Source organism: Phalacrocorax carbo, chromosome 7, assembly GCF_963921805.1.
Source record: "Phalacrocorax carbo chromosome 7, bPhaCar2.1, whole genome shotgun sequence".
NCBI classification, from domain to species: domain Eukaryota; kingdom Metazoa; phylum Chordata; class Aves; order Suliformes; family Phalacrocoracidae; genus Phalacrocorax; species Phalacrocorax carbo.
Genome location: NC_087519.1, coordinates 14,213,105 through 14,223,353, shown reverse-complemented (window position 1 = coordinate 14,223,353; position 10,249 = coordinate 14,213,105). Strand labels below are relative to the sequence as shown.

Sequence of the window (10,249 nt, the reverse complement as noted above, 5' to 3'; positions counted from 1 at the left end):
TGTAGGAAATGCAACTGCTAATGGCTAGTTTGATGTTCTGCTGTGCTTTGTACTTAAAAGTATGTTTTATCATGATGGGTGAAGGGAAGCTGCACTTTAAAGGCTTACCTTGCAGTAGCAGGAAGCCTCTAAGTGGATGTCCAGCTTGACTCCCGCCCAGGACGTGGTGCTGGGCAGAGGCTGGGGTGGTCCCACGCTCTCCCAAATTCTTAGTTTTGCACCTTTTTCTTTTTGCACATTCAAAGATCTTCTTATCCACTTACAGGGAGTTAATTTTCCAAAGGCCCACAGTGCTTTGCCTGGGTGCCTTTGGCACTATCCATGCAGGCATGACAAGCTGGCATTTTTGCTTTGCCCTGCAGGACAGAGCCTGCCCAGGTTTGCAAGCTGCAGCAGGAAGCTTTCTGGGGCGCTGGTCTTGGCAAAGCCAGGCTTCACCCTGCTGCCTGAGCCAGGGTTTGCAATGGCTGGGGTGTCTAAGCCTCTTGACTAGGTGTGTGGATGCACACACCACACAGGACTGGAACAAACCAACACTGTCCTGACACAATTAGTGTTTCTAAATGAACGCTAGGCTCATATTTCCATTCCCACCTGTCACCCATGTCAGCTCACTTCTCAGTGACACCGGAGAATAACTAAATGAGGAGCGTATTTTGTTTGGTATTACACAGCCAGCCGAAGCAGCAGCTGAGTGAAGGCATTACAAGGCTTTAAACACCTCCACTCTTGGCGGAGCTGCCCGGGCGTGGGTGGGAACCAGCCTCCCTGGGATCGGGCTTTCCAGCACTATGGCCTCCTTCAGGCTGCAGCCGCCACCCATCCCTCCGTCCTTGCCTCCCTCCGTCCCTCCATCCCTCCTCCCCTCCGCCCCCTGCTCCCTCCCTCCCCTGGCGCAGCCTCTCCGCGGGCGGCTCGGCTCGGGCAGCCGCAGGGCACCGGCTCCCCGCGGTGGTTGCAGGGGTGCGCATCTGGTGTGAGCCGGCAGGAGCCCGCTTCCACAGGCTGCTTTTCCTGGACAGGTGAAATAAATAGCATGAACTGTATGTAGAAACAATGTATATTTGCATGCAAACATAATGTATATACACATACACACACGCTTGCACATATAGACGTATATGTATATAAATTCTATACATACACATGCATATATACATACATCTCTGTGCATCTAAAGACTTATACACGTGTGTATATAAATTATATGCATACGCGTGCATATACATACATATACATACAGATATGTGTGTATATACACGTGTATGTATATAAATTATATACATGTGCACGCATACACTTGCATATACACATATATAGGCGTATATACACGTGTACATGCGTGTATGCATATGATGTATAGACTATTCAACTTACAAATACATGCATATGTACATATATTTATATATTACTATTGTATATGTCTATTAGGGATGTGTACGAGAACCAGTTTAACAGTCGAGCCTTGCGCGTGCTCAGCGCCGTGAGGGCCCCGCCGCCTGCGCCCTGTCGGCGCCGCGCGCGGGGCCGCCGCGGTGTCCCGAGGAGCCGCGCGCGGGGCCCGCGCTGCCCGGGCCCCCCCCGCCCCCGCGCCTGCCCGGGCGGTGTCGCTGCCGGCTTTGCGCCGGCACCTCTGCAGGCGCCGCCGGAGCGCGGCCGCGCAGCGCCGCCTGCCGTCCCCGCCTGCCTGTGCGAGGCTGCGGCGTTGCACCCCTTCATCCGGACGAAACTCTGCCTTTAAACAGCTTTTGAGCGGTGAGGGGAATGCCCAAGTGCAAGGGCATCGACGGCCAGGCTGAGCGCGAGCTCCTCATTTTGGGAGGAGACGATCAACGCCTGACCAAAGAGTTACGGTCGCGTTGCGGCGGTAGGACACCTGGCACTGTAGGAAAGGCGTGAAAGGAACAGAAAGACGATACAGAAGCTTAATACAACAATCTCAATGAATATGAGTGTTTTCTGAACCCTAAAGCTGCTACCTTTCTTGTTCAGGTTGCTTCATGGTGAAATCTAGATTTGTTGTGGAGGTAACAGGATGGGCATGATACCTGGTCAGGTATGGCTTTTAAAATATTAATACTTAAACCCTTATGTGATTCAGCTTTAAAATACGTGATGGAGAAATGAGAAGAAAATACCTTCTTCTGGAGAAGCACACAATTTTAAAATTTATCTCTTTTAGAAATGAGTTTTCACACAAACACATCTTGCATCCCACTAGAGTTGCTCTGCTTAGGCTTCCATCCCAGATAGTATCCTAGTAATGTGTAAAACTGAAGTAATTTGGGAAGTATTCGCTGTGCCTAGGAGGAATGAGGGGCACAAAGAACCAGAAGGAAAGTGGGGGTTGTCCTGGCTTGGACCACGACACGCACGCTGTAGCCGCAGCCTGGCAGCAAGCTGGTGCAGAGCAGCATTAGACCGGAGGTGGGTATTGGCATGGCCACGCAGCCTGGAGTGGGGATTGCAGAGCTGCCCCTTGCTTGCCTCCTCCCAGACTTGAGTTTTGGGCTGTCTGAGGCAAGCTGTCTGACCCTCCACCTGTGTCCAAATGGTTCACAAGGTGACCGTTTAGGTTGGTTTGGGTAAGCAGCTGCAAGGTGACAAAAGCGCTGCCTTGCAGAAAAATTGTAATAAACGATTGAGTTTGATCTCAGCTGAACTGAAACAAGGTTAAAAAAAACCCCAACCCCACATAGCACAACGCAGCAGCCATGGATTTATGCCTGCTGCTGATTTCACAGCACCATACGAGCATGGAAAAGCTGCTTGAGCTCCCATGTACACTGAAGCACAGGGGCTGCTGTGGATGTGTGGAGCCACAGACCCCCTGTTAGTGAAATCCCCACCAAACACAAACCCTCCCTGTCACTTCAGCTAACACTCTCCTCCTGAGAAACAACTAATCTTTGCATGCCTCTGCCTTTCCCAACACATCCTGGTTCACAAGTTCAGCTGCTTCAAAGTTGCATCTGATCATTAACCCTGAAAGATCAGAGATTACTGAACAGTTTAAACTGCATGTTTGAGGTGGCTGAGGCATAAAGTTCAGGCACAAGTCTGCACCCAAATCCTGAGACCATCTTCCCAAAGTTCAAGAGGCAGATTCAGACCGAGGGTTTCAGTTCAGCTGTGTGATGCTTCAGCATCATGTAGGTTTGTGTCTTCATTTCTTTTTAGAGCTGCTTTCATGCAGCTGCTATTTCAAAAGTGACTGTGAATTTTGAGTGCTTCTGGCCTTGCAGCCTGTCGTGAGTGTGGCTGAGCTTATAGCTCCCGGGGGCTTCAGCTGGAGAGACGAGAGAGTCCAAGTAAAAGCCCCACAAGTCACAGGTTTTCATTTATGCCATCAACTTTGCTAGAAAATTACTCTTTTGTTATGCATTTTCTCTGTCACTTTTATTCCTGATAAGATAGGTACAGAAGAAAGTGCTGTTTGTGACCATGTTATACATAAAAACAACAACAGAAGACAAGCTTCATCTATCATGGGTAGGTTTTTTTTTTCAGTTTGTTGTTATTTTAATGAGAAAGCTTTTGGTATCACAGCACTGCAGGGAAACTTAGGTTGGAAGATGCCTCCCAAGGCCTTCTGGCCCTCCCTCTTGCTCAGTGTGGGTCCAGCCCCAAGGGCTGCTCAGCAGCCACTGAGCCCCTTGAGCCTGAACAGTGTGAACCACAGCACTGCGGTAGCGATTTGGGAAGGACCTGAACAAGTGCTGAGTAGCAAAGACATTGGTGTTGTCCTTGATGGGATTTAATCTTAATATAACTCATTAGTCTTCATGGTGGAAGACTGATGGTGCCAAAGGATTAATTTATCTAAATTCCTTAGGTAATGCCTCAGAGAATGGGAGGTGAAGGTCATGTAGTGAAGGAGGCCCATGAATACAGCCCAGCCTGTACCTCTGGCTCCTGCTGCGGGTAGAGGTCCCACCCCAGATGCCCCCACAGCAAAGCTGGTAAAGGGCTGGGCCCTTCGAGCCCTGCTGGTGCTGATGCTCCTGGAAGTCAGTAAGGAGTCTGCTCCAGAAGTGGAGCCCTCAGCTCACCCTTCAGGAGAAACTACCAAATCAGCCAAAGTCAAGCATGAGCTGAAGTTGTTGCTCTTTTTGCATTTTCAGCTGTTTAAATTTCTGCTATTCAGCAAACTCAGGTCAGCAGATAAGGCTGGAGTCCTGCAGTGCGGGTGCTGTGTTAGGAGCTGATGGCAACGCAAGCTGAGCTGGTCAAGGGCAAGCAGTGCCTTTTGGCAAGGAAGAGATCATCTGCAAATGGAGGCACCATATCCCACATGCTTCGCGCCTGAGCTGGGTGTGCTGGGACTGAGCCTGGCCAGTGCCCTGATGGCAGCAAAGCACAAGAGCATGGTGGCCAGCCTCTCACCACAGCAGATAAAAAGCATAAGGGCGTTGCTCCATTCCATCTTTTGTCTTTCAGCTCCTAAAATCATCCCACATTGCCTGAGTGGGCTGGCATCTTTTCAGCACTGAAAAACGGATGTTGCCAAATTTCCAGTGGTTGTTCTTGGTGCTTTATGCTGTTACTTTAACAGAAGTATGCATGTCATGCCTCTTGCAAAACCAGATAGGATTTACTCCCTTAACAAGGGTCAGCTCTGTTTTCAGCTGCCTTCCTCTCCACGGAGATGTCTATCTAGCTCAGAAATGTTGCTGTCAGCTTTCCATGAGCATGAATTCAGTAGCACCCTCCATAGCAACACACAGACCTCTCCCAGCCACTTGCTACCTGGCCACCAAGCAACTGCTCGGTTCGTATCTGCAAAAATACTCCTCTGACTATTTTTGCTAGTAAAATGATATCTTTTTCTGATCTGCCGTTTTAGACATTTAAGCCAGAGTTTAGTCACCAGCCCTGTGCTACCTACCCAGCTGCAAGCACAGCACTGCAGAGGCTGGGAGCAAATCCCTCCTGCGCCCTTCAGACAACCCCCTCTGACATTGTCAGGGAGGTAGGCAGGCAGTGCAGCGCTGATGGTACTAGTGCATGCAGGGATAGGATGACATCTTCTGACTCCAGCTCAGCAGAGGTTTTCCCCTTCCTTGGTTTCATGCGTACTTGATGGAGGCTGTTAACAGAAGCCCTCAAACCGGTCCTACAGGTGCTGCTGCAAGCTATGTTCCCTCTAGCACCCTGCCTTTCTGCAGCAAATACATAGCATTTCTTTGTAGTTCAGGGGTATGGAATAGAAAGAAAGCTGGGAAGGAGCAGTAAAAATAAGCTAACACAACACAGCAGGAAAAGTGTGCTAAGTAACCTGAGCTGTCACCCAGCAGTGCTCACCCAATGGTCAAACTAAGGCCTGTAGCAGAGTCTCTGAGATTCCTGGAGAAATGGTGCTGACCCACATGGACCGAGGCTTGCAACGGGCTGCTGCCACGAGTTGGTGCTTAAGTTGGCTTAAGTTTTAGTGAGCATGGCTCATAGCCTTATGTACATCTGCATGCTGAGTGCCTTATCACCCAGCTTTGAAATAGGAAAAATAAGCAAAAATCTTCTAGCAGCTTTCTTAGCATTTAGTTTTTTCAAACTTACTGGAAAAATAAAGTGGCATTTTAATTGCCATCTTCTCAGAAATACAGCAAAACAGTACAAGGGGAAGAGGTGGGTTTTCAGTGACAGCTTAGTTTTTGTGGGCCTATCAATGTAAGTGAAATTTAGCTTCCTTAATGACTTGGAAGTGGAAGTCGCAATAGGGAAAGAGCTTGCTACATGATTGCAAGGACATTTCAGGCTGCCTTTTAACCTTATTTTAAAAGTCCTGAAAGAAAAGTGACAGCTACCTCCGGAAGAGAGACCAGCTATGTACTGCTGTATACTGGGATGCTAAACTGTCAAGGCTGTAAAGTGGGAAATAACACTGTATTCCCTTGATTTTGACAGGGGAAACGTGGCCACTATCACCCCTTGGGGCTCTGCAGCATCTTACCCAAGCATGGTGCCGAAAACACAGTGGCTTCTGCCTGTGCTCACATGAGCTGGAAGCATGGGAGGAAAGCGTCATTAGTGTAAATGCAGGTTTATGTTGAATCAAGGTACTGGGAATCACTTTGCGTTGCAAAGGCCCAGGGTTAAGCAGCATCGCTGAACTCCTCAAAGATCAAGCACCGGCAGTACAAGAGCCGTGTGCCACTGCCTGGGTCGCTGCTGACAGCCTGCGAGTGCTCTGCTCAAGGCACGCTTCACTTCCTGTGTGTGTATGTATATATACATACACATATAGAATCATAGAATCGTTAAGGTTGGAAAAGACCCTTAAGATCATCAAGTCCAACCGCTAACCTATCACTGCCAAGTCCTCCACTAAACCATATCCTCAAGCACCACGTCTACCCTTCTTTTAAATACCTCCAGGGATGGACACTCCACCACCTCCCTGGGCAGCCTGTTCCAATGCCTGACAACCCTTGCGGTGAATGTGTTTTTCCTAATACCCAACCTAAACTTCCCCTGGCGCAGCTGAGGCCGTTTCCTCTCGTCCTATTGCTTGTTACTAGGGAGAAGAGACTGACACCCCACCTCTCTACAACCTCCTTTCAGGTAGTTGTAGAGAGCAAAATATATATGTGTAGATATATATGTTCAGATATGTGTGCAAATATGCATACATATGTATAGATGTGTATTACATATACATATACATAGATACCTTGTATATGTATATATTTTTATAAATATACATAAATGTACATATAGACATTATATATGTATGTACAGACTCATTGTCTACATTGTTCTATATACACATATATAATAGATTCTATATACACATACATATATATGTATACATATACACATACACACAGACACATTATATATATATATTTTCTATACATACTTATATATGTAGATATAGACATTATTTATGTACATATATATACACGTATATATGTATATATACACCTATTCGATACATTATACACACAGAGAATAGATTCTATATATACATATGAGTATACATACACACACAGACACGTTATATATGTATATGTTTTATGCATATACATATATGTATAATAGACATTATACATGTATGTATATATACACAGACACATAAATAACATGTCTATACATATATATTTATGTTATATAAGTTTATATATACATGTCTATACATGTGTATATATAATATAAAGTTATAGTACATATAATGCTATATTTTATATATGTAGATATAATGGTATATATTATATATGTAATATACTTTTTTGTTGTTGTTGAGACCAAACCATCACTAAGGAGCCTCAGGGGTGTAACTGGTTCACGGCACTCTCTGCAGCTCTGGGTTTTTCTATCACGGTCTTCAGCCCTGCCGCGTTTGGCAGAAGGGGTGGCAGTGCCTTACTGACTGCCACAGCAGGTGGGAAACCACAGAGCCCTCCGTTTAAACAACAATGCCAGCACCAAGAACTTGTGCCAAGGGTCATCGGTTCTTCATGCTTTGCTGCCTTACCTGGAAGCCAGCGCTTCACTGTATGAAGAGCAAAATGAGTTTTGCTCCTGACTTGCTTTTGGCACATCATCTGGCAGGGAGAGAAAGTTTCTCTGTGGCCCTGATTATACACAGGAGTATATTTATTTCTCAGATTATAACTTTACCTTGGTTGCACTGAGAATATTTCAATGCCAATCTAGAGGTATCATAAATTGAAGGTGGTCCATTACCATAGCAATGACTTATGCTGCTCTATCTTCTTTCCTCATTCATGAAGGAACAAACTCCATGCGCTCAGCACCATGTTCATGACAGCCTGTTGCTTTGCCTGCTCCAGCAGCATCCGACCTGTCTGCGCTAAACCAGGGGAAGGTAGGAGGAAAGAGACAATTTGCTGAACTCCCTATAGCAAACTGCCACGGAGACCATAGGTATTTCTTGGCTGCACCCAGGCAGCTGTGCTGGCAAGGAGAGGTTTCTTTCTGGGGGTTACAGGAGGGCTCACCCTCCCTCTCTGATCTGGTGCCACCAGCATGCTCCAGCTCCACTGTGCGCCATGTGCCCCTGCCTCACTGTGATACATGCCCTTCCCAGGACACTGCCAGCTCACCCTGCACTGTGCCATGGGGAGAAAAGTTAGGGTACCCATCCCGCACAGAAAGCATAGCCTCAGCCCCATCTATAGCCCTCTCCAGAAGAATAAGGCATGCTAAGCCCCTTCCTGTAAGCTAAGGATGTACGTGAAGTTGTGCAGTGGAGGACTATAATTAGACTGGCGAGTTTTACCAGTGGATTGCATCTTTGTGCAGGCAGCTGGGCAGAGACTCAGCTTTGCTTTGAGGAGCCTTCAGGGCCTCCAACAGCAGGGGTGCACCAGTGCATCAGCAATAACAGACCATACAGGGAGGTAAAGGCCCAAAAGCCAGAGGCAGGCTGTGAAACTCAAACCACAGAGAAAAAAACTGATAAAAGAGTGAATAAAATCTGAGCTTAAGCATATTGTGTCAAGGTTGTTTGGCTACAAAGGTCTGTGGACCCCCCCCAGAAGCTCCAAAACACTTCATATCTCCTGAGAGGAGAGGAGATGGAGAGGGAGAGGAAAGGGAAAGGGAGAGGAGAGGGACCGCCATGGCAGCAGGCCTGTTCTGAAATGCTGCATCGACACAGCCATGTTGTCAGTCTCCTGAGCAAAAGGCGATCTCTGGAGCTCATGCTCTATGTTCTTTCTGTTTCTTCACACAACCGTACCTTACATAGACACCTCCTATTTAAACTCCCAAAATCCTTCCATGTACTTATGACAGCCATTAATTTAAATATAAAAAGCTGCTGCATCCCAGCTACGTTGCTGCATCTGAAGGCTCAAGCATAGCCTCTATGGCAGGTCTGTTAAGGTGGTCTCACTGCTGAGAGGCATAAAACACTCTGTGACCACTTTGTAGGTCTTTTTTTTTTTTTTTTCCTTTTTATCTGTGCATGACTTTATTTAATAACTTTCAGGGGTCAGAAGCACTTGTACTACAGGCACCTGTTGATCTCCAAAACGGAAGTGACTCATGAATTGCTGCAGGTCCAGCTCTAGAAGATGCCCAAGTGCTGCTTGACCCAGTGTTCTCCATGTGCCTGCAGGAAGTGACTCCCCCAGCAGAAGTGAGGGCAGCAGAGACAAAGATGAATGGCTCATTTCCCCCATAACACACCACAGAAACAGACTTTTATGAAAAATAGAGCACAGACCAAGACAGAAAGGGCAACAGTCATTTTCAAAGGTCAGACATACCATTTCTTTATGGCAAGTTTGCCTTCTGTGACGGGCAAAAGCAGGATGGACCAAATGTTTTCCAACAGACCTGGATTAAAAATGAAGTCATGTTACTTGGAGAACTGACAGTCCCACCAGAAATAATAGAGGCTGCTGTCAGTTCTGGCTTCACAATAAAAAGCATCTTCCCACGTTGTCAAAAGCTTCTCTGGTATGGTCATAAATAACGCATTATTTGAATGGAAATGTTAATGGCAGAGAGATATAAATCATATTGGTCTGTTGTAAAAATACACCGTAGCTGAAAAATGTTTCTTGTTTCTCATATATGTGAAAATATATGTGTGTGTATAAACAAGATATGCATGTCTATTCATATCACTAGATATTTATGCATAATTCTATGCATGTGTTGTACACATATTGGTAGCTAAAAATACTTAGTAATCAGTCCTTCCCCTAAGAGCAAACCGTTGATGTGATACACTGAAGGCTGTTGTGCAAGATTTGACTAAGTATCATCTTTCCCATATATAAAGGTTGTAACGTAGCAACCATTGTTTTCTGCTCAGAAGACACTATTTCTGGGATGATCACCACTACCATGGCACTGCTGCTAGAAACTGGGGGTGTCCCCACCACCCCAGAGGTTGACACTAATGGGGACACCACAGAAGTATCCTGTGATTTGTGCTGTGAGTGAATCCCCTGGCAGGGAGCAGGAAGGGACTTCAACGTGAGAAGTGCCAACCCAAGCATGCCTGTTCCAGCAGGCACCATCCCTGGAGGGGCACTGGGTTAGGGACAGGATGGGGCTTGGCCTGTGACTGCAGACACCAGCACAGTCCTGAGCCTGTGCCCCGGCAGGCTGGCACCTGAACCGGGCTCTTCTGGCACTGTGCACACTCCCCCCACCGCCGGGCTCGTGGCTGGTGGAGGTGTCAGGTGCAATGCCAGTGTAGGGTTATATAAATGTAAAAGCATTTTATATAAGCCTATTTTATCTACAAATCATTTATATTTAGAACACC

The 10,249-nt window shown here is 46.7% G+C and overlaps 1 long non-coding RNA gene across 1 annotated transcript; it reads left to right on the top strand.

The window, feature by feature from the left end:
• The first annotated feature begins 2,062 nt into the window (after positions 1-2,062).
• LOC135314288 (uncharacterized) lies at positions 2,063-9,947 on the top strand. Its single transcript, XR_010373753.1, has 3 exons — positions 2,063-3,492; positions 7,734-7,828; positions 8,957-9,947. It is a non-coding gene; the product is annotated as an uncharacterized LOC135314288 (long non-coding RNA).
• The last annotated feature ends 302 nt before the right edge of the window (positions 9,948-10,249 follow it).